This window comes from Notolepis coatsorum (assembly GCF_963971535.1).
Source record: "Notolepis coatsorum genome assembly, chromosome: 18".
NCBI classification, from domain to species: Eukaryota; Metazoa; Chordata; class Actinopteri; order Aulopiformes; family Paralepididae; genus Notolepis; species Notolepis coatsorum.
Genome location: NC_140182.1, coordinates 86740097 through 86767728, shown reverse-complemented (window position 1 = coordinate 86767728; position 27632 = coordinate 86740097).

Here is a 27632-nt window from a genome sequence, read left to right as displayed (position 1 = left end):
AACTTGTTAATTAGTTTGAAGCAGGGTTTTGGGGGCTACAACTATGAGTTCTGTTGTATTGCTGTTGAGTTTGAGAAGATTGGTGGTCATTAGGGATGTTCGATATTGGCTTTTTTACCGATATCCGATATACCGATATTGTCCAACTCTTAATTTCCGATACCGATATCAAGCGATACCGATATATGCGTGGTTTCCCGTCCCATAAAACTGAATAATTTCAGGTAATTAACATTACATATCTCTTGTTGTGGAATTAACACAACATTATGCATAATTTTTACAATAGATAAAATAAGAATTTGTTCTTACTTGCTTGCCTGGGTAAATAAAGGTTAAATAAATGTAAAAAAATTAGAGCTGGGCGGTTAACGGCGTTAACGTGCTGCGTTAACGCTATACTAGTATCGCGCGATAATATAATTAACGTATTAATCTAAAAAAAAATAAAAAATTAGATTTTTTTTTTTTACCTTTATTTACCCAGGGTAGGTTCGCTGAGCACAGATGCTCTTTTTCAGGAACGCCCTGCTTCACATTCATACAGTTCCATTCACACCTGGGAGCTGCCGAGTACAACCACAGTTGACACCATTGGCCACTGAGCAACTCCACTGGAGCAGTTGATTCAAGCCATGTCACATAGTTCAAGTTTGAAATGATTCTTTCTGTTTTGCTCCTGAGAGTGTGCTAGATACTGTACTGTACTGGTAATATTATTTATTTGTTAACTTCTGAATAAAACAACTTATTAAACACAAGTACATCTTATTGAACATTATTTTGATATTTCATTACCAATTATCATAGCAAAACAGCTTTTTCAAACAGTCTGTAATGCATTTAGGAAACGGGAGATGGGCTCATGGTGTAATGGGCCACCTGGCCTGAGAAAATAAGGAGGAAAGAAAAAGTAAGGACTTACTTCTGGTCATTATTTGGGTAGAACACACATATTTTGAATGCCTTCTGCAGTTTTTTTTTGAGCCATTTTAATCTAGATTAATCTAGATTAAATCCAGGATTGCAGATAGATTCATCTAGATTAAAAAAATTTATCTATGCCCACCTCTAAAAAAAATATATATCTTTAAAAAAAAACGATACCGATATTTTCCGATATTAGATTTTAATGCCAATATCGGTAGGCCGATAATATCGGACATCCCTAGTGGTCATCCATTCTTTGATTTGCTGGAGGCAGAAAGTGAAAGGGGAGGGAGGGAAGCAGAGGGTTTTGTGTGGAGGTAGAGCTGGGTGTCATCTGCGTATGAAGGGAAGTGTGTTATGGTTTGTAACCGACCCCAATCGCACAACACAAGACAGGTATGAGAGTAAGCCAAAACAGGGCAAATATTTATTATAGAACAAAAAGCGGCACAGTCCCTTTAAGGGAAAACACAAAAACACTAGAGTCAAGGAAATCTGGAAAATGCGGCACTGTGCCTTTAAGAGGCGAACAGGCTAAGGGACTAAGGCTAAGGGCCAGGGCTAAGGACCAGGGCTAAGTGTCAGGGCCAGGAACAGGGGCACTGGAGAGGGGGACAGGGACAGAGGCCCGGAGAGGCGGGCTGGAGACAGGGACAGAGAACAGGGTTAAGGCCTTGGACAGGGCGAGGGCCAGAGCTGCTTACAGGGATGAGGACAGGGTTCCGACGGCGGAGGCCTGGCACGGGGATCCTCCTCCTCCTCTTCGGATGCTGCAGACGGGCAGCGCAGAACAAAGGGGGTCCCAGGGGACCGGGATGGGAACACGCCGTCCTCCCGTGGAATACTATGGAGCGACGACGAGCCTCACTAGGATGGAACTGTGACCGTACTCAGATGCATTTGACACCTCCCTGCCCCCTCTCCTTGATGAGGTGTTAATAGGTGGGGAGGTGTGGTGGGGGGCTGTACATTGATGGTGGGGGGGGGGGGGGGGGGGTTGTCTCAACACTGTTTTTTTCAAGTCAGGTCAAGTCAGCTTTATTTGAACTCTGCAGAGGAAGGATGAACTTTGCAATGTACAAACATCTTTCTCTGGTCTGCATCCCCTTAACAATTGTGTGTATTGACTGTAGTTTACCCATTCTGCAATGGTAATAAAATTCTCATTGTAAAAAAATAAGTTGTATCTATTCTATTCTACTATTTTATTGCACTGCACTATTTTACTCTGTCTATTTTATCTTACTATTTTTTAGATTGCTGGACAGTAGTCCAGATGTGACAAAACTAGTGATTGTATGACTTGCTTGGTACAGTAGCTGTGTCTGTTAAAAAATAGGCATTCCGTCTAATAATTGAAATACTTCTGCTCATTTTTGTTACAGTATTGTAGTGGCCATACTGGTTGTTTACATCAGGGTCCCCCATTTTCAATTCATCGTAACATATATGACATACACGACATACAGATAGACAGTACTGCTACATCTATACATTTATGACATACCAGATTTGCAAATACAGTACTGTTTGTGATACATAGTAGTATAGACATAGCAGCATAGGTAGTACTGTAGTAGTAGATAGTAATACATACTGTACTGTATTCTAATGATATTCCTACTTCTGCAGTAGTTGCATTTATTTTACAACATATTCAAAATAGTTTTGGGAGCAGGACTAAGTCGATTATGACTTCTGGAATCTATTCAGTTCATGACAACAATACATGACAACAATAACAATACACTTTTGTATTTATTAATGTCCAGATGTGACAAAATGGCATCCAATGTAATACAAAAAAGTCAATCAACGAACTCGATTCTTGTACCGGATCTCCTCCCTGGTAAACAAGAATACCCTGAAGACTCTGGCAGGAGCACTCATTCAAGGGTACTACAGTACGACTATGCTTGCACCTCATGGTACCAAAGCACCTCAAAGGCACTAAAAACCAAATTACAAACATCTCAAAACAAACTAGTCAGACTACTGCTTGACCTGACTCTTAGAACCCACCTCACCCCTGCACACTTTGCCAACCTAGGATGGCTTAGAGTAGACAACAGAGTACAGCAACTTGCAATGGTGGTCTACAAGATACACTACACGACCAAGGTACCCATGTACATGTCAAAATACTTCCCAAAGGTCAGTGAATACCACGATCACAACACCAGAGGGAGCTCCACAAATCATGTAAAACCCAGATTCGGCTCAAACAAGGGACTAAACACGTTTCGCAATTATGCCACAACAATGTGGAACGCCCTACCCAAAGCTGTAAAGGAATGTAAATCACTACCCACCTTCAAAAACACTCTCAAAGAACACCTACGGGAGACTGCAATTCAAAACTGGCCCCTACAAATGTCCTAACCCAGTTGTACAATAAAGACCAAGCATGGCTTTGTCAGTATTCCAATGTACAGCCCCACCCAACCCCACCCCACCTACCCAACCTCCTCCAATGTACAGTTTCCATGGCAAATGTATGTCAGTATTCCAATGTACAGTGTCCCTAGTAAGAGATATGTACAGATATAGATATAGTATTAATATGTACAGTGATACAGGTATAAAGACACTATGGTAGTAAGTCATACTGACCAGCAGTGTAACTAGTAAGAGTAGGTAAGAGATATGTACAGATATAGATATAGTATTAATATGTACAGTGATACAGGTATAAAGACACTATGGTAGTAAGTCATACTGACCAGCAGTGTAACTAGTAAGAGTAGGTAAGAGATATGTACAGATATAGATATAGTATTAATATGTACAGTGATACAGGTATAAAGACACTATGGTAGTAAGTCATACTGGCCAGCAGTGTAACTAGTAAGAGTAGGTAAGAGATATGTACAGATATAGTTATAGTATTAATATGTACAGTGATACAGGTATAAAGACACTATGGTAGTAACTAGTAAGTCATACTGACCAGCAGTGTAACTAGTAAGAGTAGGTAAGAGATATAGTATTAATATGTACAGTGATACAGGTATAAAGACACTATGGTAGTAAGTCATACTGACCAGCAGTGTAACTAGTAAGAGTAGGTAAGAGATATAGTATTAACATGTACAGTGATACAGGTATAAAGACACTATATGGTAGTAAGTCATACTGGCCAGCAGCGTAACTAGTAAGAGTAGGTAAGGGATGTACAGATATAGATATAGTATCTACAGATATGTAAATGTCATTAACAGATTGCAGAATGAGTACAATACAGTACAGCTCAATACACACAATTGTTAAGGGGATGCACAGACCAGAGAAAGACTTTAGTCTTGTTTACATCAGGGTCCCCCATTTTCAATTCAGTGATATATATTTTTGGGCATACACTTACAATATAAGCAGCTGGGAAACACATTATATGATGTATTCAGGGCCATTTCACGTTGATTAAACGTTACACATTACATCCTGCTAAATGAACGTTAACTAATATTACGCGGCCAGTGTTGAAAAGCCTTGAGGTCGCATTCAATTTTCGAGAGACCATAACGTTAACTTGACAGCAATGTGGATACAGCTTTATTTGAGCAGTTGCTACTGTAACGTTACCTTAGTTGACTACATAACTGTAGTAAACAAACTAACGTTAAACCTAATTTAATTTACCAGTAAAATTCAGTACAGCGACAGCTGAAATCCACAGGACAGCCTGATCACAATAATCGACGGGCCAGTTACATTTCCCCCAACCAGAGCCTAACTAGAGCCACATTCTGCGAATCAGAGGCAGAGTAGGGCGGGTCTTCGGTGCCAGCAGTTGGGTTGTCTCGTAAAGAATAATACTGCACTGTATCTGAGTATCTAGATGATTATCCATAAAAAACGCACGTTAATCGAAAATACCACACCATTACTGTACCAATGACAGTCAAATAATCTACAGAAAAGCATTACATTGCAAAATAATATGTCCAAGACTAGTGTCGCATGCACACACACACACAGATTGTAGAATAGCTCCCTCTCTCCACCGTGTAACTGGACTCCCCCTACTGGTTGAACCAGGCAGAGCAGCGTAAAAAGACGTCATCTAGCGTCATCTAGCTTGCTACCGGCGGTAGACGCCTCGTTTTCCAGTCCCACATCTGTAGCTGTACTGCTACATTAGCATAGAGGCTGCGCTAGCTGCCGGAGCTAGGCTAGCAGACAGGGCTGGACTAGCAAAGGAGAACAAGCCAGCTGAAAGGACAGTCCTAGCTGTGGGGAACAGGGTAGCTAACAGGGGAGCTAACGAGGCTAACAGGGGAGCTAACAGGGGAACTAACAGGGGAACTAACAGGGGAACTAACAGGGGAACTAGAGGGAGCTAGAGGGAGCTAGAGTGGGTTAGAGGGAACTAGAGGGAACTAACAGGGGCTAACTCACATACACTGTCTGTGCTGGCTGGGGTCGTCGACTGGTCGGGTCGTACTGTTATGGTTTGAAACCGACCCCAATCGCACAACACAAGACAGGTATGAGAGTAAGCCAAAACAGGGCAAATATTTATTATAGAACAAAAAGCGGCACAGTCCCTTTAAGGGAAAACACAAAAACACTAGAGTCAAGGAAATCTGGAAAATACGGCACTGTGCCTTTAAGAGGCGAACAGGCTAAGGGACTAAGGCTAAGGGCCAGGGCTAAGGACCAGGGATAAGTGTCAGGGCCAGGAACAGGGGCACTGGAGAGGGGGACAGGGACAGAGGCCCGGAGAGGCGGGCTGGAGACAGGGACAGAGAACAGGGTTAAGGCCTTGGACAGGGCGAGGGTCAGAGCTGCTTACAGGGATGAGGACAGGGTTCCGACGGCGGAGGCCTGGCACGGGAACAGGGGCCCGACGGCGGAGGCCTGGCACGGGGACAGGGGCCCGACGGCGGAGGCCTGGCACGGGGATCCTCCTCCTCCTCTTCGGATGCTGCAGACGGGCAGCGCAGAACAAAGGGGTCCCAGGGGACCGGGATGGGAACACGCCGTCCTCCCGTGGAATACTAGGGAGCGACGACGAGCCTCACCCCAGGAACGAGGATCACGAAGAGACGCCTTCCTCCCGTGGAATCGGGAGCGATGGCGTGCCGCCTTGACGTCTGGAGTGGGAACACTGGAAAACCTCCCGTAGAGAATTAGAGAGCGAAGACGGTGTCCCACTCCAGGCAAACGGCGAAAGGTGGTGACGGCTGGGCCGTCGTCTCACGCCGGAGACGCGGCAGGTGATGGTGACGTACAGAATGGTAACGTCCAGAACTCCATGAACACTGAACACAGATACAGATACAGATACAGAGTCCAGAACACAGAACGACCCGACAAGGACTGGAGGGGAGTCTGCAACCTATGTACTCTCCCGAGGTGATTGCAAACTCCCAACAGGTGCGTGAAGGTAGAGGATCAAGGATGTCCAAGGGTGGGGGCTGGTGAAGAGTAGAGGAGAGTAATTCATCGCAAGGGTGGGGGCTGTTGAGGAGAGTAGACAGGGAAAACACAGGAAAAAGGTCCAGGGACAGGCGAATCCTCACAAAGTGGAGGCCATGTTTCTGGATGATCTGACTGAGTGGGAGGATCCTCTTGGAACTGGAGACCAGCATAATTTTTTTTGATCCACTTTTTCTCCTCCTGTTTTTCTGTATTTTCCTCCCATCCCAATTTAGTCATTATGCCAATTCCCCCCTCCCCTTCCTGGTCGTTGCGCGCATGTGCCCCCCACTGGTCGGTCTAGGGAGCCCTGAAGTCTATCACATGCTTCCTCTGATACATAGGAGACAGCCAGCAGCCTCTTTTCACCTGACAGCGCGGACTCTCATTGGTGAAGTGTAACGCGTGGGAGGTCACACTACCTTCACCATTTCCCTCCCTCGCTGTGCAGACGCCCTGACCGACCTGTAGGAGTCGCTGTTTACAACAACCAGATTACCACCCACCGGCTTCCCTCCCGCTGACACTGCCAATTGTGTCAGTATGACGGCCGGCCAAGCCGGAGGCACCGCTGACAGCCGGATTCGATACCAGTGTATCTGCGGTGGTAGACAGACGCTTAGTCCGCTGTGCTACCCGGCCGCCTGGAGACCAGCATCATTATGGAGGCTGTATCCACCATGGAGGAGGTTGATTGGAGGTGTAAGATCAGTTTTTTCAACCAGAGATCCTGGTGGAGAAGGGATGGGCTGGAGCTGCTGGTAGATGGCATCGGTTTTGAGTGGTGCCAGCAAGACCGGGTGGCAGTTAGGACACCATCTCAGTTGTGGAGAGCGTCTGGAAGTCCACTGTGAGGTGGGAACTTAGGACATTGGTGAGGTCCATAGTGCTGATATTTTATGTATTCCTCTATGTCATGGTACTGCAGACAGCCAGAGGTGGAAGGGGCAGGGACAGTGAATTGGATGACAAGGTGGTCGGCAACATGAAGATTTAGGGGTGATGGACTCATTGGAACACACCAGGTTCAGTGTATGGCCTTTATATTTAGTCATTTAGCTGACCTTTTATCCAAAGTTCTGTACAACAAGTCTGCAGGAAGGGTATAACTCCGGCAGCTAAAGATGACCTCACCAGCTATGACCTCACCCTCTCTGACCATCTCTACATCACCCTGGACATTCTCATCCCCACCCCCCTCGTGAAACAGAAGCGCTCCATAACCTTCCGGAACCTTAAATCCATCCACCCCCCCCTCCCTTTCCCCACTATTGGCCGACACCCTCCCTGACCCCGCCCTCATCCAGAATTTCTGCCCCACTGAACTGGTCAACACCTACAACCACACTCTCACCTCCTGTCTCAACCAACTTGCTCCCTTCATCCACTCTGTCCCCAAGGGCCGTCAGCTTGAATGCCTCATAAACAAAACCGGTCTCACTGTCCATAAAGATGCCAACAAACTCCATCAACAGCACTACAAAGAAGCCCTCAACAATGCACGCTCCTCCCACTACTCCTCCATCATACAATCTGGCAGCAACAACCCATGGACACTTTTCTCCACCATAAACAAACTCCTTGGACACCATCTCCAACTCATTTACTGTCAGTCAATGTACCTCATTTCTCTCTCACTTTCAAACTAAAATTGACACAATTCACAACCAACTGACCAAGTCCTCCACCTCCATTGTCTCTGATCCGGAACCTGACCTCCCCCCACCTCCATATCCCCCACTCTCATCGTTCTCTGAAATAGCATTCGACCTATCCACCATCATGACTGGCATGAAATCTTCAACCTGCACCCTGGACCCCATCCCCTCCTTTTTAGTCAGGGCCTGCCTCCCCTCACTCTCCCCTGATCACTACTGTCATAAACTCCTCTCCACTGGCCTTGTCCCCCTCGCCCTGAATCTCGCTGCCATTACCTCTACTAAAAAAACCCGGACTAAACCCTGACAACCTCAACAACTTCCGCCCGATCTCCAACCTCCCCTTTCTGTAAATCTTTTTAGAATGAGCTGTTGCCACTCAATTAACATCCCACCTTGAATCCAATAACCTCTATGAACCCTTCCAATCCGGCTTTCGCACCAAACACAGCACAGTGACAGAAACCGCTGTATTAAAGGTCACCAATGACAATCTGCTGACTCTGGTTCCCTCTCCATCCTCATCCTCCTTGACCTCAGCGCCGCCTTCGACACCATCACCCACTCCATCCTCATATCTCGCCTCCAGTCCTTCATTGGGATCACTGGCACTTCAACTTCAAATTACTTTATTTTCCTTTCGGAACTTCATTTGTGCAGTGGTTAAAAGACAAACATACAGTCACAATACATAGACACTCACCACTATAAAAAAACACCAGCTTTTCAACCGGAAAAAATGTGCCGGAAAGTGTGGTTTCTTACATATCTTGATGTGATATATCAAGAAATATCAACAGCAAGAATTCTAGGGCTCAATGAATCCAAAATGTTAATGTGGTTAGAAGTGGTGGAGAGAATAAAAGCTAGCCTATAATGGTGATGTCTGGTTAGGAGTGAGGGATAATAGAGGTACTATCCAAGAGGGGGTCCGGGAGGGGGGGATTTGAGCTGGAGCATATGTGTGTAGGGTTTTAGAAAATAGGTATTCGGGGTATATTATATACTAACATTTATATAATTGTAACTTCGCTGGATATACACGGTATACGGTTAAAATGTTATTATTGACTATTTTTGTTTTATCCTGTTTCTGTACTTGCATATATTTTAACCACCTTTACTGAAAGTTTCATTATACATTGTGTGTTGAGTACTGACTTTTAATAAGTTTTGTTTTGCAATAATAAAAAAAATTAAAAAAAAAAAAAAAAAAAAAAACACCAGCTTCGTTAAAACTACAGTAAAAAAGACCACTATAAAAAAACACCAACTACATTAAAACTACAGTACTTAAAGCATGATATATTAAAATCCATATGGAGCAATTATATATACAAATAATAAATAATAATAACACAGGTGATATGTGTCCATCAGGTGGAAGGGGAGTCTATTTTTTAAGTAGTCCAAAGTCCTTGGGGGGGGGGGGGGGGGGGGACTGGCCTCCACCAGACCTAGGTGTTCAGCAGTCTGATGGAGGTTGGCATGAAGCTACCTAAGCCCCTTTTATTCAGTGTTGAAGCTCTGTATCGACGGCCTGAGGGCATTAGTTTGTAATGGGTGTGAAGGGTGTGTGTGTTGTCCTCAACTATTGAGAGGCCTTCTTAACCCTCCGGGCACCTTTGTCGCAATTCTCCTCAAATAGCCTTTTTTCCCACGTGTGTTTGTGGATAGCGTTGGCTATATTTTATGTATATGCCAGGAAAGTAGCTCAGTATCACATCTTTGAGTGACATTACAATAATCCATGTTTGTTTTTTTTCAAAAATCACTATTAAGCGCGTTTTATACACCTTCCACCCTAGTCGCAGAAATGAACGGGTTGACTCCCATATAAATTTTTTTTTAATACACAGCCCGTACAGTTTAAAATTTGAATGAATAATAAGTAACACGATAAAAGGATGGATGAGGCCTTCAAGAGGTAGTTTGTGCATTTATTCAGGATTTTAACCATTATTTTCTTTAGGGTTAGGTCCGCAGATGCTAACCTCCTCCAACCCATCAGAACTAAGCTCTGGACCTGGGGCGACAGGGCCTTCGCTGCAGCTGCCCCCACCCTCTGGAACGCCCTTCCCAACCATATCCGTCATGCAGACACTCTCATCATTTAAAAAACCATCAAAACCCACCTTTTTACCCTTGCTTTCAACCCATGAACTCCTTCTCTCACCTTTGGAAAGGGTGTTGTTGGTGTCAACATGTATGTTGAAGTCCCCAAGTTGGAGGGTGGAGGAGGTGGATGAGCTGTCAGATGAGCAGATCATAAAGTTCCTAGATAAACACAGGGAAGGTTGGGGGGTAGACCAGGATAGCTAACATGGGATGGGGGCCAAGACGTTTAAAAGCAAGGCATCAAATGATGTAACAGCAGGGATACTTGTTGTCAGGTTTCAGCAAGGTATATGAAGTCCAACTCATTGTCCAAAATATCATTAATGTAGTGTGACTTATTGTTGAGGTAACAGGTGGGAGACCTGGCACATGCACACAATCGCGACGTTGTTGTATCACATGAGGATATTTACATGTAATGTATTGTGTGTGTGTGTGAATAAATTCATTCATTCATTCATTCATTCATTCATTCATTCATTCATTCATTCATTCATTCATTCATTCATTCATTCATTCATTCATTCATTCATTCATTCATTCATTCATTCATTCATTCATTCATTCAGGTATTGAGGAGAGCAAACCTAGCCATTTCACCAGGGGAAAGGGGTGTAGAGCCCACTACTGGAGTCAGCCAGAGCCAGTTGTTTGAGATGGCCTAGGTTAGCACCTACAGTAAACCACTGTGTTTATACTAGTAGCAGGAGGTGGACCAAAGAGAAGGGATGTAGCCAGAAGGGGGTTCACCGTAGATGTAATGGCGGTAGCAATAGCTGACCTGACGAATGATTCCTATGTCCCATTGTAGTAGTAGAGCAGGCGGAGGCGTGTGGCAAAATCACCATTTTGCCATCTGCAGTGATAGAATAAAATAAAATATCCTGATTTGCTGATGACACATGCATAAACCCAGACATGAATGAATGAATGAATGAAAACTTTATTTAACAGATTGCAGAATGGGTACAATACAGTACGGCTCAATACATACAATTGTTAAGGGGATGCAGACCTGAGAAAGACGTTTGTCTTGTTTCCATCAGGGTCCCCCATTTTCAATTCATATAGACATATATGACATACATGACATACAGATAGTCAGTACTGCTACATCTATACATTTATGACATACCAGATTTGCAAATACAGTACTTTTTGTGATACAGAAGGAGTCAAGAAAAGGGAGTATATACATTTGACGTAGAAACTGTACATTGGAGGAGGTTGGGTGGGGGGGGTTGGGTACATTGGGATATTGACAACCATACTGGGTAATTTACATTGGAGGTGGTTGGGGGGGGGGGGGGGCGGGGGGCACACTGTATAAACAAGTAACACTGTACATTGAGGGGGGGGGGGGGGGAGACACTGTACAAACAAACACAATTGTACATTGAACTATTGACAAAACCATACTAGGTAAATGACTGTACATTGGAGGGGGTTGGGTTAGGATATTTACAGGGGCCAGTGTTGAATTGCAGTCTCCCGTAGGTGTCCCTTGAGAGAGGTTTTGAAAGTGGGTAGTGATCCACATTCCTTTACAGCTTTGGGTAGGGCGTTCCACATTGATGTGGCATAATTGCGAAACGTGTTTAGTCCCTTATTTGAGCCGAATCTGGGTTTAACATGATTTGTGGAGCTCCCTCTGGTGTTGTGATCGTGGTATTCACTGACCTTTGGGAAGTATTTTGACATGTACATGGGTACCTTGGTCGTGTAGTGTATCTTGTAGACCAGGCCCATTGCAAGTTGTTGTACTCTGTCGTCTACTCTAAGCCATCCTAGGTTGTCAAAGTGGGCAGGGGTGAGGTGGGTTCTAGGAGTAAGGTCAAGCAGTAGTCTGACCAGTTTGTTTTGAGATGTTTGTAATTTTGTTTTTAGCGCCTTTGAGGTGCTTTGGTACCATGAGGTGCAAGCATAGTCGTAGTACCCCTGAATGAGTGCTCCTGCCAGAGTCTTCAGGGTGTTCTTGTTTACCAGAGAGGAGATCCGGTACAAGAATCGAGTTCGTTGGTTGACTTTTTTTATTACATTGGATGCCATTTTGTCACAGGAGAGATTAGCCTCTAGGATGGAACCCAGGTAGGTAATTTCATCTTTCCTTGTGACAATATTGTCACCCACTGTAACTGAGAAGCCGTCGGTCTTGCTGAGTTTGTTATTTGAACCGAAGAGAATGGACTCTGTTTTGCCCATGTGTAATGATAGTTTGTTATCAGCGAGCCATATGCAGATTCTGCCTAGTTCCGAGCTGAGGGTTTTTTCAACCTGTAACTTGTTCTTGTCAGAGACCAGCAGGGCTGAGTCGTCCGCAAACAGGAACAAGTTGCAGTCACAAGCTGACGACATGTCATTTGCATAAATTAGGAACAGTAGCGGTCCTAGTATGCTTCCTTGTGGAACACCACAGCTCACTGTGAGGGGGGGGGATAGAGTACCGTTTACCTCCACCATCTGTTCCCTCCCCTCAAGGTAGGATTGCATCCAGCTCACTGATAGACTATCAAAACCAATTGCTTTTAGCTTGTCAATCAGAATGGAGTGATTGACCGTGTCAAAGGCCTTTTGTAGGTCCAGCATGACCATGCCGCAGTATTTGCCTGCGTCCACCTCTTGTTTGATGTGGTCATTCAAATAGAGAAGGCATGTGTCAGTGGAGTGGGATGTTCTGAAGCCAGATTGGAATTCGTAGATTAGATTTTTTTCCGCTAGGTACTTTTCGACCTGTTCGTAGACTATTTTTTCCATGACTTTCGAGATGGAGGTGAGAATAGAAACAGGGCGGTAGTTGCCTGGGTCTAATTTGCTGCCCTTTTTGTGCAGAGGGGTCACCCTCGCAATTTTGAAGTCCTTGGGGACGTGTCCCTGTTTTATGGAGAGGTTTATTATGTGTGTGATGATTGGTGTGATGGCGGCTGCTGAGTCTCTGAGGAATTTGGAGGGGATGTTGTCATGGCCAGTGGCCTTGTTAGGTTGGAGGGCGCTCAGTTTATTGAGTACCTCATCTGTTGTTACCATTTCCAGCTTGAAGTCGTCCTTGCGGACCCCTAGGTTTTTGTAGTAAGCTACTATGTGTTCTACCCCATAAAGCCCTGAGTGGGAGGGTAGTTTGTTTACCAGTGTTGTGGCTATGTTTGTGAAGAAAATGTTTAAGTAATTGGCTACATCCAGCTTGTCTGTGATGAGCGTGTTGTCCGTTTTTATGTTTATGTTTGAGAATCTGGTTTTAAGTTTTTTACTGCATCCTAGTTGATTATTGAGTAATTTCCAAAGTTCATGTGGTTTGTTTTTGTTTTCCTCAGTTTTGTCATTGATGAAATTCTTTTTTGCAGTTTTGATCATGGAGTTTACGTCGTTTCTTAGTCTGTTTCTTTCTAGTTTGAGTTCAGTCACGTGGGCTTGGAGTTCACTGCTCGTGCTTTTAGTAAGCTTTGACTGACTTTTACGAAACTCAGAGCATTTTTTGTCTCTGGTTTTCATAGCGGCCAGTATTTCGGAGTGCATCCACGGCTCAGCGCGATTTTTTACCCTGGTGGTTCTTAGGGGGGCCATGTCGTTTAGTATTGCTGAGAATTTGGTTTTGAAACCTAGCCATGTTTCGTCAACCAGTGTACCATTGAGTTCATCTGACCAGTCCAGACTCTCCAGTTCAAGGTTGAAGGCCTCGCTAGAGTAGGTTTTGAGGTCTCTAGATGTGACTGTTTTGTGGCAGCCAGCCTTTTGTTTTAGTTTTTTTCGGGTACAGAATATCATATAATGATCACTTAACCCACATGCTATAACCCCTTTATTTGAGATCTTGGACTTGTCGGAGGTCAGAATGAGGTCAATGGTAGTCTGAGTTGATTCACATACACGTGTGGGTTGGGTGATTAGCTGGCTGAGGCCATGCAGATCACAAAACCTACTGAAGGCCTTGAAGACGGGTGCATCTTTTCGTTGCATATCCGTGTTCCAGTCTCCAATAAGAATTTTGTCTACATCCTCAACTCCAGCTAAACACCCATCCAGTGTATCATAAAAGCCACTATGATCTGGCGGCCTGTAGACTGTGCCAACCAGTAGGGATTTCGCCCTTTCGAATAGGATTTCCACCCATACAGTTTCAATTGATTTATGATTCAGGTCATTTCTGTTGATGAATTTGGTGTCCTTGTGTATGTACATACAGACACCACCTCCATGTTTGTTCCTATCATTCCTGATTATTGAGTAGTTCTCAATCTCTATCTCTGGATCTTTTACAGAATCGTCGAGCTTAGTTTCTGAGAAGCACAGTATGTTTGCCTTACCATTTATGAATATTTGTTTGATTTCATCCAATTTGTTTTTTAAGCTGTTAATGTTAATGTGAAAAATGTTCAGTCCATTGGCGTTGGTTATTTCATTGATGTTGGCAGGTTCGAAGTATTGTCCGTTTGTGATCTGTTCCTCTGTGTTGTTGTGGGTGGGAAGGGGGGAGGGGGTGGTCGGGTCCCGCGCCGTGCTGGAACAACAAAGAAGGGGGGAGGGGGGGGTCGGGTCCCGCGCCGTGCTGGAACAACAAAGGACTCGTTCCTGGTTGTTTTCTTTGTTAGCTCTGCTAGCTAGCCGGCTATCGGGCGTCGAGATGTTTACATCCCGCGTCGAGATGGTCGTCATGGTTTCGACCCTCGGTTCACCTCCTCTCGTCACTGCCTCACGTGTGCTCGTCTGCTGTGGCGTCATTGGGGGAGCTTCGCCGCCCGCGCTGTGGATGTAGCCACAGGTTGCGTTGTTGATGCTGTTGGTCGCGATGGGAACCTCCATCGCTTCTTGCTGTAGTCTCTGGTTCCGTGTCATTACGGGACCAGGGTTCTGATGTATGTCACCCGACATGAGCAGATATAATAAAAACATTGATCTCTTATTACACTTGCCTGCCGGGGGTAATTTCTTTCGTTCCCGATTTGCAGTAAGTACTGCGTGGATCGCCGTGGCTCCGAAGGCTGGATGTTTCCTCTCCGTGCCCGTTAACAAGTAGAAGTCGCAATGGGACTGTTGATTTACGTTTTCGCTACCCTCCACTTCTGTCTGGAGTTGCTGCTTGAGTTGTGAATTCAGGTACAAATCCATAATCCACAGGAGGGAAAGTAGAAAATGCGCAAAGTACTTTTTTGTTGTTGTTGCTCTGTTGCGTTGGTTACGGGAGCTACGTAAAATGCGACCGTCCATGTTGAAGCCGGATGTCAAAACCAAAACATCCGTATTAGTTGAGACAGTGCAGCACATTGATACTGTTAGCAGACAACATAATGTTAGCCAGTACTGCTAGCAAACAATTAAACTAGCCCCAAACCACTTTCCATTAGTACAGGTAGCAGCCTGGACAGAATAAACAGAAACAGGGAAGACCCAAACAAATCCAGAAATTGCAACGACTCTGAATACTCTCGTCATAGTTCAGGGACGCCAGGAGCAGAGTAACTTAGTCCACAATCGGCCCCAAAGCTCAGCAAGCAGGGCAGAGTAGTAAACTATCCCAAACCAGTTATATGAAAAGCAAAAGCTAAGATAACTAATAACAACTCCGGAACACTAGTTGGAGTTAATTGTTTGCGTAACAAAAACAAATGTAATGGAGAGAAGCAGCAACACTCATGCAAGTATACTCTCTGGACGTGGTGTCAATCACGATTCTATATAATTTCAATCACGATTCTACATGATTTCAATCACAATTTCACAATTCTACAAGATGTCCTGCATGGACTGGGTTCAGTCACAGGAGCTGTACAGTAGAACTGAAACTAATGATGACTGTGACTTTGCCAGCCTGATGTCCTCATGCAGATAAAAGTGAGTCTGGCACCATACCGTAATACCTTCAAGAAAAGTAAGCAAAGCTTGAGGCGGCTTAGATGCCACCTCCCTGCCATGGGAAATACACATAAATGCAATGTGCAATGTCCTGATATACTAGTTAATATTCACTCATACAGATGTCTTAGAAGGGTTTGGAGACTGTTCTCAGGAAAGGTTTAAATACTGCAGACATTTGACAAAATTACAAGATTATATCTCCACACAGGGGGAAAAAAGGTGGATGGCTCAAAGCTATCTTTATGAGCTGCAGTTTAAACCATTAAAACAGTGGTCTAGCCTGTGGTCCTCAGCAGGTCGCATTACGTTATTATAGAAAGTGTTTGCCGCAGCAACATCCTCGGAATGAGTCACCGTCATCTGGATGGGGTCATCTCAGGTAAAGTCATCATGTGACTTGGCATCTCAGCTTGGCACTTCATCCCATCAACGTGGACAAAGGTTGGCCCATATCTTCAGGAAAGTCAGGTTGTCATTGACACAAGGCCAAGAATCGTGTGACACAAACAAGGCATGGGACTCCCCTCGGTGTTCCTGTGACTTGCTTTGTAAGGACAGGTCTGAAAGGATGAGCTCACACGCTGCCAACTGCCTGTGCGTACGTGTCTTGTTTGTTTTCCCTCCAAGCACAGCGATTGGCTTAGATAGGCTGGCAGACGTGCCTTAACAAGATGTGGGGCAGGCCTCGCTAACACATTCAGATGAGCAGTCTATTCTCGGTCATGGGACTCGGTGGACTCGTTCACCCCTGCCAGTGCAAATCAAAAACAGTTGGCCGCAGATTAAAATATCATCAAAATATACCACAAATTGAGTTTTTCTGCAAGTATTTCGAGGATGAGCGAAATAATTGCGCATGCATGTGTATGCATAATAAGGTTGAGTCCTTGTAATGGTAGCCCCTTGGTGTAAATTCACTCCTAAGTTAAATACCCTCTCTTCCACCCAGTCTTGTGAAAAGGATCCAATTCAGGTGGTGAAATGGATAAGACCATGGTATTTAACCATTTTATATTTTCTACAGTACATGGTCACATGGTGCTGGTGAGCCAGGGGTCCGCGGCTGTCGGAGGGCATGTGCTGAGCGCAAAGTGCCTGCTAGTACCTAGTGACTGCCGTTACCTATGCATACAAAGCTAAACAAGTGTCTTCGCATGTGGCATCCGATGTTCACCTCACACGACCTGACCTTATTATTCGCAGGGACATTACTGCATCTAATCTCCATCAGCACTCTCAGATCTTCTCCACTCAAGGGTTTGATCCCCCCAGCTGTCCCACGAGAACTGCACTGATTCAGACGGGCTGTTTGGCTGCAGCCACATGGCTCTTCCGCGGTTCTCTTACTCAACACTGCATGTGTTATTCGTCACATGTTGTCATGAGCTGTCAAGAGAGCCTATGACAAATGCTTACATTCCTGTTTACGAAACGATCATGTTGGCTTCACACTGCAAACCCAATGTTATCATCTGCAGTTGACTGCACAGCACTTGCAAAATCTGTTTTGTGGGCACACGGTGCCATAACTCAAAGGCAGGAGGACATTTATTGTGCAAAGTCAATTAAATACATCAGACATACATTCTTTGCTGCTTGCCAGCACTGTAAAAAAAGAAAAGAAAATGCTTGCAACAGCAGGCCAGACAATGGTATAATTAATGGTCAGGCTTGTGGATTTATCACAGAACAACATACTCTCTCCCTAAGAACCAGCGTGACCCCAGTGAACTTACAGTTAGGAGCGAGAGACATGCCAGTCAGTACACAATACCATTACTGTACTGTATATCCCTTACACCCCCTGGCTGCTCCCAGAGATGACTAACATGCATTGTCCTTGTCCAGCCCCAGAACAATGCCTTCCTTTGTCCCGGGACACTTGAGGGTCAGGCGGGGTCAAGGATCTTTAAGGACTGGAGGACTGTAAATCATGTATTGTATGTATGGGGGGAAATATGAGTCATGAGATGGCTATTTAAGGATGCATTTGTGGTATACAGTATACTGTGCATAAACTCATCTATCAGTTTTGACATTTCTGGTTGAAACTGGGCAAGTCTGTTCGTCCTATTGTATCCTTAGTTTATATATACACATATATACATATGTTTTACTGGCCTGTCTATGAGGATGTGAGGGATGTACCTTTTAGTAAAATGCCCTCTATTTATGTTGATTTTCTTGAGTGGGATGAATGTGAAAAACGTGAGTTGTCCATCAGGAAGGGAACCTTTTTTGTAACAGATTTTATTTGCCAAGTTTGGGAGATAAGGCGGAATACTTTGTTTAAGAACAAGCTGTGTATTAATCTGTAATTATGTGATGAAATGAAATAATGGAACACTGCAACAATTCTTTTTGGTGTTTTACAAACCCATGAGGGTTGGACACGAAAATAAAATAATCAATCAATCAATCAATCAGTCAATCAATCACATACAGTACATACATTCTGTTGAGTTGTGCACTAGCACTAGTCTAGAGATTTGTACTAGCGTGTTCAGACAAATTGTTCCCTCTGTCAGGGAGCGCTGGGAAAGATATAGTGGCTGTGAAAGACAGTTTCTTCCCCCTCACTCTTCGCCTCCCTCCTCCTCCTCTCCTCCTCCACAGAGCCTGATTCAGCACACTGATCCCTGCTGTCACTTTGCGATGACATCACCACACATCTGCTTCGCCCGAGCCGGGGCCCTTGCATCGAGTAGGGTATATCTGCAGTGCCGCAGCCCCATACATAGGAGGGGCCTGTACTGTGCGTTTGGGGCCTGTACTGTGCGTTTGGGGCCTTTAGGACCTAATGTCCAGGACCTAATGTCCAAAATATTTTTGTCTTAAACTGAATATCAATTGGATTAGGAGTAACCAAATAAAGTATTCAATGCAACCAATTGTCTATAGACTCGAATTTTGATCTTAATATCAATTGGATTACCAGCCCTGACTGTTACTCTAAAATTAACCTCTTCTGGATGAGGGCCTAAACTTAACCCTTAGACTAGATTAGAATTACTTTACTTTGTTTCTCGCATGCGCAGTAGTGCACCGCACAAAGAGTAAGATGGATGATTTACGAGCACGGGTCAGATTCCAGCGAGAGATGAAGGACTGCAATATCCTGTGTTTCACGGAGACCTGGCTGAAACCATTTTGTATGAAAGTATTCTGTACTTCTGTATGACAACTATTAAAGAAACTTGAAACTTGAAACTTGAACTTGAAACCAGTGACTCCTGATCACAGCATCTCTCCCTCCAACTCCTTCACCATATTCAGAGCGGACCGTACAGAGGCCTCCGGGAAGAGCATCGGCGGGGGTCTCTGCCTTATGACCAACAACGGCTGGACTAGCCCCGGGGAAGTGCAGATACTCTCCCGTTCATGCTCCGCCGACATGGAACACCTCTCGATCCAATGTCGCCCCTTCCATCTTCCACGCGAGTTCACTGCAGTAATCATGACTGCAGTATACATTCCTCCCCAAGCGATAGTCGGCAGGGCGCTAGCGGAACTACACGACCATCTAAACACACACCAGATTAAGCATCCAGACGCGGCCATGATTGTAGCCGGGGATTTCAATCAGGCGAATTTGAAAAAAGTCATGCCGTCTTTCTTTCAACACATCGTCTGCTCCACAAGGGGAGGAAATACACTTGACCACTGTTACACCCCGTTCAGAGCCGGATACAAGGCTGTACCGGCTCCACCATTAGCGGGAGCGACGAACACGTCGGATCATGCCGCCATCTTGTTGGTCCCTGCTTACAAACAAAGATCACGTGACGCCGTCGTGTCACGTGAGGTAAAAAGATGGACCGACCAATCAGAGGCCACGCTTCAGGACGCACTCGATGACGTCGACTGGGGAATGTTCGAGAGAAGCACCAGTGACGTCAGCGAGTTCACAGACACCGTTGTGAGCTTCATAACAACACTCACTGATAGTATTGTCCCCACAAAAAAGGCGAGGGTGTTCCCGAACCAGAAACCATGGGTGGACAGTACTATCAGAGCAGCTCTGAACTCTCGCACCACTGCTTATAATCTTGGCAGAGAGTCAGGAAACATGGAAGAGTACAAGACAACAGTCTACACTCTGCGCAAGGCTGTTAAACTTGCTAAGAGGACGTATGCCGACAAGATAGAGGCACAAATGGCACAGAATGACACAAGAGGCTTATGGCAGGGACTGAGGACGATAACTGACTACAAAGTCAGCGCCCCCTCAATGGGGAGCGACAACGCCTCCCTTGCGGACCAGCTCAACACCTTCTACGCGCGGTTTGGTGCAAACAGTGGCGCTGCTAGCTCAACGGCTAGTGACGTCACTGGTGCGCCGGCTGTTGTGGAGGGGGGGGGGGGGGGCATCCGCGGGGAGGCGGGGATGCTCTCTCATTGACGGTACACAGTGTGAGAAGAGCATTTATGCAGGTGAACACCAGGAAGGCGGCTGGCCCAGATGGAATAACAGGACGCATACTTAAGTCCTGTGCTAACCAGCTAGCCCCTGTGTTCACCACCATATTTAATCGATCTCTAAAGGAGTCAGTGGTCCCTGCCTGCTTCAAGATGTCTACCATTATCCCGGTACCAAAGAAACCCTCCCCAGCAGGTCTCAATGACTACAGACCGGTGGCACTCACCTCTGTGGCCATAACATTTTTTGAGAGGCTGGTCAAGGATCACATTTGTGCCTCCCTCCCCAGTGATATGGACCCTATGCAATGTGCATACAGGCCAAACAGGTCCACTGACGATGCGGTCTCCCAAGTACTGCACAGCACCCTCTCTCACCTGGACCGTCAGAAGGGGGGCTATGTGAGACTGTTGTTCATTGACTACAGCTCAGCGTTCAACACCATAGTCCCCACCAGACTGGTGGACAAGCTGATCGAGCTGGGTCTGAGCTCCGCTCTGAGCGCCTGGGTACTGGACTTTCTGAGCGAAAGACCCCAGGCGGTCAGGGTGGGGGGTCAGACCTCCAACACCATCACCCTGAGCATCGGGTCCCCCCAGGGCTGTGTTCTGAGCCCCCTGCTGTACTCACTCTACACACACGACTGTGTGGCCAAGTTCAGCTCCAACTCCATAGTGAAGTTTGCAGACGACACGGTGGTGGTGGGGCTGATCTCGGACAACGACGAGAAGGCCTACCGGGAGGAGGTTGAGGTACTGGAACGCTGGTGCCAGGACAACAGCCTGCTCCTGAACATTGGTAAAACCAAGGAGCTGATCGTGGATTATAGGAGAGGACAGCAGGAGACACACACACCACTGAGGATAAACGGGGCCACCGTGGACAGGGTGAGCAGCTTTAAGTACCTGGGGGTCCACATCTCAGAGGATCTGACATGGTCAACACACATAGACACAGTCGTAAAAAAGGCGAAGCAGCGCCTCTACCACCTGAGACAGTTAAGGAAGTTCAGAGTATCGGGGAAGATACTCCAGTCCTTCTACTCCGGAGCTGTAGAGAGCATCTTGACTGGAAACATCACTGCCTGGTATGGAAACAGCACGGCACAGGACAAGAAGGCCCTACAGAGAGTGGTGCGCTCTGCCGAGCGTACCACAGGTATTGCACTACCTCCCCTGCAGGCTCTATACAACAAGAGGTGCAAATCCAGAGCCTGCAGAATAATGAAAGACCCTCACCACCCCAATAACAGCCTGTTCCAGCTGCTGAGGTCAGGCAGACGCCTGCGAACACCAGCTACTAGGACAGAGAGGCTTCGGCTCAGCTTCTTCCCCCAGGCCATCAGAGCCTTGAACAATGAACACTGAGTGTCACAAAACACTGAACTCTCTCCACACACAAGCACACATTAGCACACACACGACACGCACGCTGTGCACGCTCGCACAATAGCAGCCACTTTAACATGAGAAAGCACTCACTCATGCTGCACACGCCCACACTTATGGCCACAAAGGAAAGGTCACTTTAAAAATAGTATAGTAACAGTGTATTGCACTACCAAAGGACCTAGCATGTCCTTCATGCTCTGTAAATAAATAACTATGTACAAATACCGTGATGTCCCACTATGTTACCTGTTTATTGCACAATGTTGTTTATTGGATTCTATTATATGTTGTACTGTATTGCACATCGTTGCGGGCAAGACCACTCGCATTTCATTGTATACTTGTATGCCGTGACAAATAAAACTCTTGACTTGACTTGACTTGACAGTAGTACAGGCCCCCAACGCACAGTACAGGCCCCTGCTATGTATGGGGCTGCGGCACTGCAGTTTTAGGCTATTGCTTGCATCAGCGGACGGAGCTCTGTCTCTCCCCCAATGACAGAGCCGGGAGGGGCGGAGAGGGAGGGAGGTGAGTCGAAACAGCCGAGCTGGCTCGAGCAGAAGAGGCACTGACCGGAGAGAGAAAAGGTTTGGCCCAACTGAGATTTAAGAGGAAGCAGGCATATAAATCTAATAAGGCTCATAGAGAGATTCAGATGTGGAGTGTTTGCCTTTGTCCCAATAATGTTTTGTTTTGGCTGGTTTTCTCAGCTGCTCACACTATTTCCACAAGACGTCATTAAAAATCCATCTATAATTACAAATTTTTTGCTGTGATCTAGAAAAGTCCACGGGATATCGTGACTGCATACACATTGTCATCCAGGAGCAATATCTCACCCTGCTTGATGGCTAAAACCCGAAACAAAGGAAGGAAATCAGTGAAACTTGGCACCCGTACAAACCGTTAGTCAAACCTCCATCTGACCCGTATGATTAAAGATGAACTCCGGCAGCAGAGTTAGCAGCATGAAGAAACGGGGCAGAGCAGAGCAGATCTGGGATCTGGGGGTTTGTTGAAAGGTGCCAAGAGAGACTAGAGGCGATGGAGGCTGATTATATAAGTGGAGGAAGTGGCGAATAGAGTCAGTACAATTTACTGGGCCAGTTGATCTTCATTGTTATCTTCATTAAAATCACTAGAGGTAAAAAAAACACTTATTCTAATAACAGATCACTGTTGCTGGCAGATAGCATCAGGATGTCCAATGATTCACGGTACAACTCTCCTTCAAGATAAATTAGATTCAAATGCATTGTAATTATACAGCACAAGTACAGTACAATGAAAATAAGTTTGTGATTCAACCAGAGTGCAAATGTAACAGTAAAGTGCAATAGTAATATACAATGTACTGTACAGGTATATTGTATATTAAACTGGGTATAACATATTTAAATTAGTACTACTGGGTGTAGTGCTATTCAGATGCATGTACAGAGTTGTAATATTAATATGTACAGTGATACAGGTATGAGGACAGTATGGTAGTAGTCATACTGACCAGCAGCGTAACTAGTAAGAGTAGGTAAGGGATATAAGATAAGATATTCCTCTATTGATCCCCTTGGGGAAATTCAGAAAATGTACAGATATAGATATAGTATCTACAGATATGTAAAGTTATTATGTGCAGGTTACGTACAGACAGATGTGGATAGATATATACATTATACACGGTAAGAATAAATATACTGTATATATCCGTTATATACAGCATTATTGTACATGCTATCATTATCAAAGATGATGACAATGATGAAAAGAAAAGTGATTAAAAAAGTTTGTCCCGTGGGTAATCATTAGGAATGACATTTTGTCTTTTTGATTTACATCTCACAAAGTATTCTGTTTATTATTCATTGTGCGTGCGAGTACTGCATGCATTTCATATAATCCAAATTGTTCTCGTCCGGTCGACACTACAGGAGGAGACAGCTCTGACCGCTCACCCCAGAGCCGACAGATTGAACAGGAATAAAAACAGAGCATTTCCATCTGTCTGATATGTATATACTACATGCTGAACACAGACCACTGTATTATAATGCAGTTTCCTTGGTGCAGGGGGTGTGCCGTCTACCTTTGATCAGGTTGTTTTTCTGAACCCGCACAGGGCTAGTGTTACGGCACAGCGATACGCTGCATGGGACTGGTGGCGTGGGGCGTCCGGGCCAGACATTGTTCCCATCACGGGGGCATGGGCACAATTAGAGGAGACGTGTTGTGTTCCCCCTGAATCTAAAAAGGTCTCTGCAATCAAGCGACCCCTCCTCTCTCTCTAACACACACACACACACACACACACACGCACGCACACACACACACACACACACACACACACACACACACACACACACACACACACACACACACACACACGCACACACACACACACACACGCACACACACACACACACACACACACACACACATTTTCAGCATACACACACTGACATAGATACAAACAAACATATACATATAAGTACACATACACACACACAATCCACTTGGCAAGCTATTCTACTGTAGTGTTGGCTGTAGACAGGAAGTGCTAATGAAGTTATTAATGATATGCATGCATGTGATGGCGTGCAAGGCTTCGGCCTCTATTGAACAGCTGGTATATCGGCCACAACTTAGGTTAGTAGTAATGAATAGAGAAGGAGAGAGAGAGAGAGAGAGAGAGAGAGAGAGAGAGAGAGAGAGAGAGAGAGAGAGAGAGAGAGAGAGAGAGAGAAAGATCAAAGGAACCAGTCAGTGATATAGATGGCCTTTCGAGGGGCACCGTGGCTTACAGTACCAAAACATTACAGTATGTTTTATTACGGTGAAATACTGCAGGCGATTAAGGGCGAGTGATTCAAAGCATTTAGAACGAGGATGTGTAATGATAAATATACATGTTGATTGATGTGCTACATTGGTTTTAAGCGGAAATCATTATTGCATGGGTTGCCGAGAGCTGTGTAATCTGTAGTTGTGCAATCTGTTACTGAGATGTTCACCATCAAAATTCATTAATCGACAATGAGTCGGACTGATGTCTCCTTTGTGTAAGCCTCTGTGAGCAGGGTGCCAACATTAGGGTAACACACCCTAATGAAAGGACATGGATATAAGACTTTTTATTCCCCTTCACCCTGGTCCACCACCTGCTATCAAACTGACCTCAGGTCAGTGTTTATTAAACTTGTCGTTGTGTCTGTTAACCTGGCGATCGCGGCACAAGTCAGTTCTGCAAAGACCGCAGCAAAGATGGCGGAATGAGTGTGGGGACAGAACTCTGGAACCACTGACTCCACTGGTGGGGCTGTCTGAGGTAAGGACCTCCTTCCCTCCACCGTCTCAGTGCTTGTCCAACAACACCCTCTGCTGGGTGTTGCTCAAAGTCAAGTTCAGACTTAATCCTCAAGTTTATCTTGTATGCAGATACAGAGGTTTTACCTACGGTACCAAGTGTAGACCAGTCAATATTTTGTTTGTTTCTATCCATCTGTTTCTCTCTGTGTTGACTGTTGAGGCAGTTGAACATAACCAGCTACTGTATGACTTGATTATCGCTCTGTATTCACTTTGCATTCCAGCAATGTAACACTATGTAACAACCATCAAATGCACTCACAGCACACACATCCACACGCACACACTCACCACACCTTAGAACACCTAAACACACTTTATATTTATTGGTAAAGAATTTGCACTACAACCCATACCTCATTACACCTTACTGTAAATTGTACCTCATCCCATTTCTGCTTTGCACTATATAGTATATTGTATATTAGTATATTGTATAGTATATTGTATGGTAACTCAGTTACTTCTACTCTGCATTGAACATTGTATGTACATACTGAACACTTGTGTCTACGTACGTGACTTCTATTTTTTACTTGCTATACTTATTTTATTTTATACTTATCTATTTTTGTCTAGCACAGTCTCTGGAGCGTAACAGAAAGAAGCATTTTGTATAAAAGTATTCTGTACTTCTGTATGACAACTAATAAAGAAACTTGAATTTGAACTTGTATTAAGACCATCTCAAGACAGGGGGGGAATGCTCTCTCAGAAGTGCAGTAGGAATTCTGTTCTGCATAGTTTGTCTCCATCTACTGGGTAGACTGGACGACACTATTCTTAATTCCAAACACAATACATTATCAACCAGGCATTAAGTGCAGATAATTGTACAAGTCATTAAATGGGAATTTAGGTTGATTTGAAGCATACTTCAAATGTGTGTAATATTCTGAATTGACGTTAGCTCTTTTCATGACATTCACCTTGTGTAACTGAGACTAAAAGGACAAAGTCATTGACAGACCACACCACAAAACAAAACATAATTGTATAGTGATTTGTTTACGAGTTTTATCGAGTTTGTTGAGTTGTTTATTGTTATTGAGTTTTGCTGAAGAGTTTATTTCATCTATTTATTTGATGCTTGCAGTCTGGGGGTGGGATGTGTGTGGGGGGGGGGGGGGGGGGGGGGCACATTAGAAAGAAACTGCCATGATACTTGTAAGACGTGCGTGACAAATAAAGTGACTTTGATTTGACATAATTGTTGTATTTTTATTAAAACACACACAGAAGGGATTCCCAAAGATACCGTGAAATAAAATGGAACCCAGTGACAGTGGTCACGTCTGAATTCACACAGTACTGCCAGGATCCAACCACCCATTATGCACCAATATATCCCTCAATATATTTAATCACTTGGTTATGAATGATTTATCTGTCCGACAACACACGGCGCCAGCACCACATAGGTTTGGGACCTATTACTGTGTTCAGCTAAATTACGATAAAAGGAAAGTTTATTGCCCTGTCGGACTACGGATAAAAAAGGGAATATCATTGTGCTACATGTGCTATCTGCCACTTCCTGTGAGCCCTGCGTCCACGTAGCTGCCAGCAAGCGCTCGCTACAAATTCCGTTGGATTCCAGTAAGTGGTGTTTGACAGCTTTCCTGGGTTTAACGGGAAATCTCTCTTTGGGGCCTAAGATTATAACCTCCGCTAACCGCTGGTCAATGGAAAAGTCCTAATCCACTCACGGGCCAACCAGGCCAACCACTCCCTGGTGTAATATTGGCTCCCGGAGATATGGAGGTGGCCGATTTGACCAAAGATAAATAAATTCTGTGAAAAAGAAATAAATCCTCACGGAGCGCAGCATGTGAGGAGAGGAGAAATAGTTTGGTCTCTACTTAATGCAGTAGATTTTGGGTGTACGGCATAATGCTGAAACTGAACTGTTTAGGAGATTAGAACACGCTCTCATGAAAATGTATGATTACTTTTCACACACCCCTCCCCCCATAGAATGGCTGTTGATATAGCGCCCTCTAGCTTAAAAAAATAAACTAGTCGTTCTATTTAAGGCCCCTCACAGAGGCATCCTATACGTCTTCACAAACAGCTACTAATTTCTCCCAGTGTGAACTGGGAGTTGTGTGAAGCCATACCAACTTATTCCACATAAATGCCTTCTGTATGACAATTACACAGACATTCAATAGCATTACAAGACTCACCCAAGACAGGGGCCTTTCACAGCAGCTGATGACGACGTTTACACTCCAGTTTGGCCTAATTGTTGTTGACCAAAACGCGCACACACACTCACACAAAAAAGTCCCTTTAATTCTCAAAGAAAACACATATAGTGAACTCATGCACCACAGCAAAGTGAAACCAAATGGGACGGCTTTCATGTCGCAGCAGCTCAACTTTATAGCGGGGCATTTGCTGCCACTGAAGATGTCATTGTCATCCTGGAGGCCACTGATGTAATGGCTCTCCCTCTCTCCGTCTAAACCACCCGCT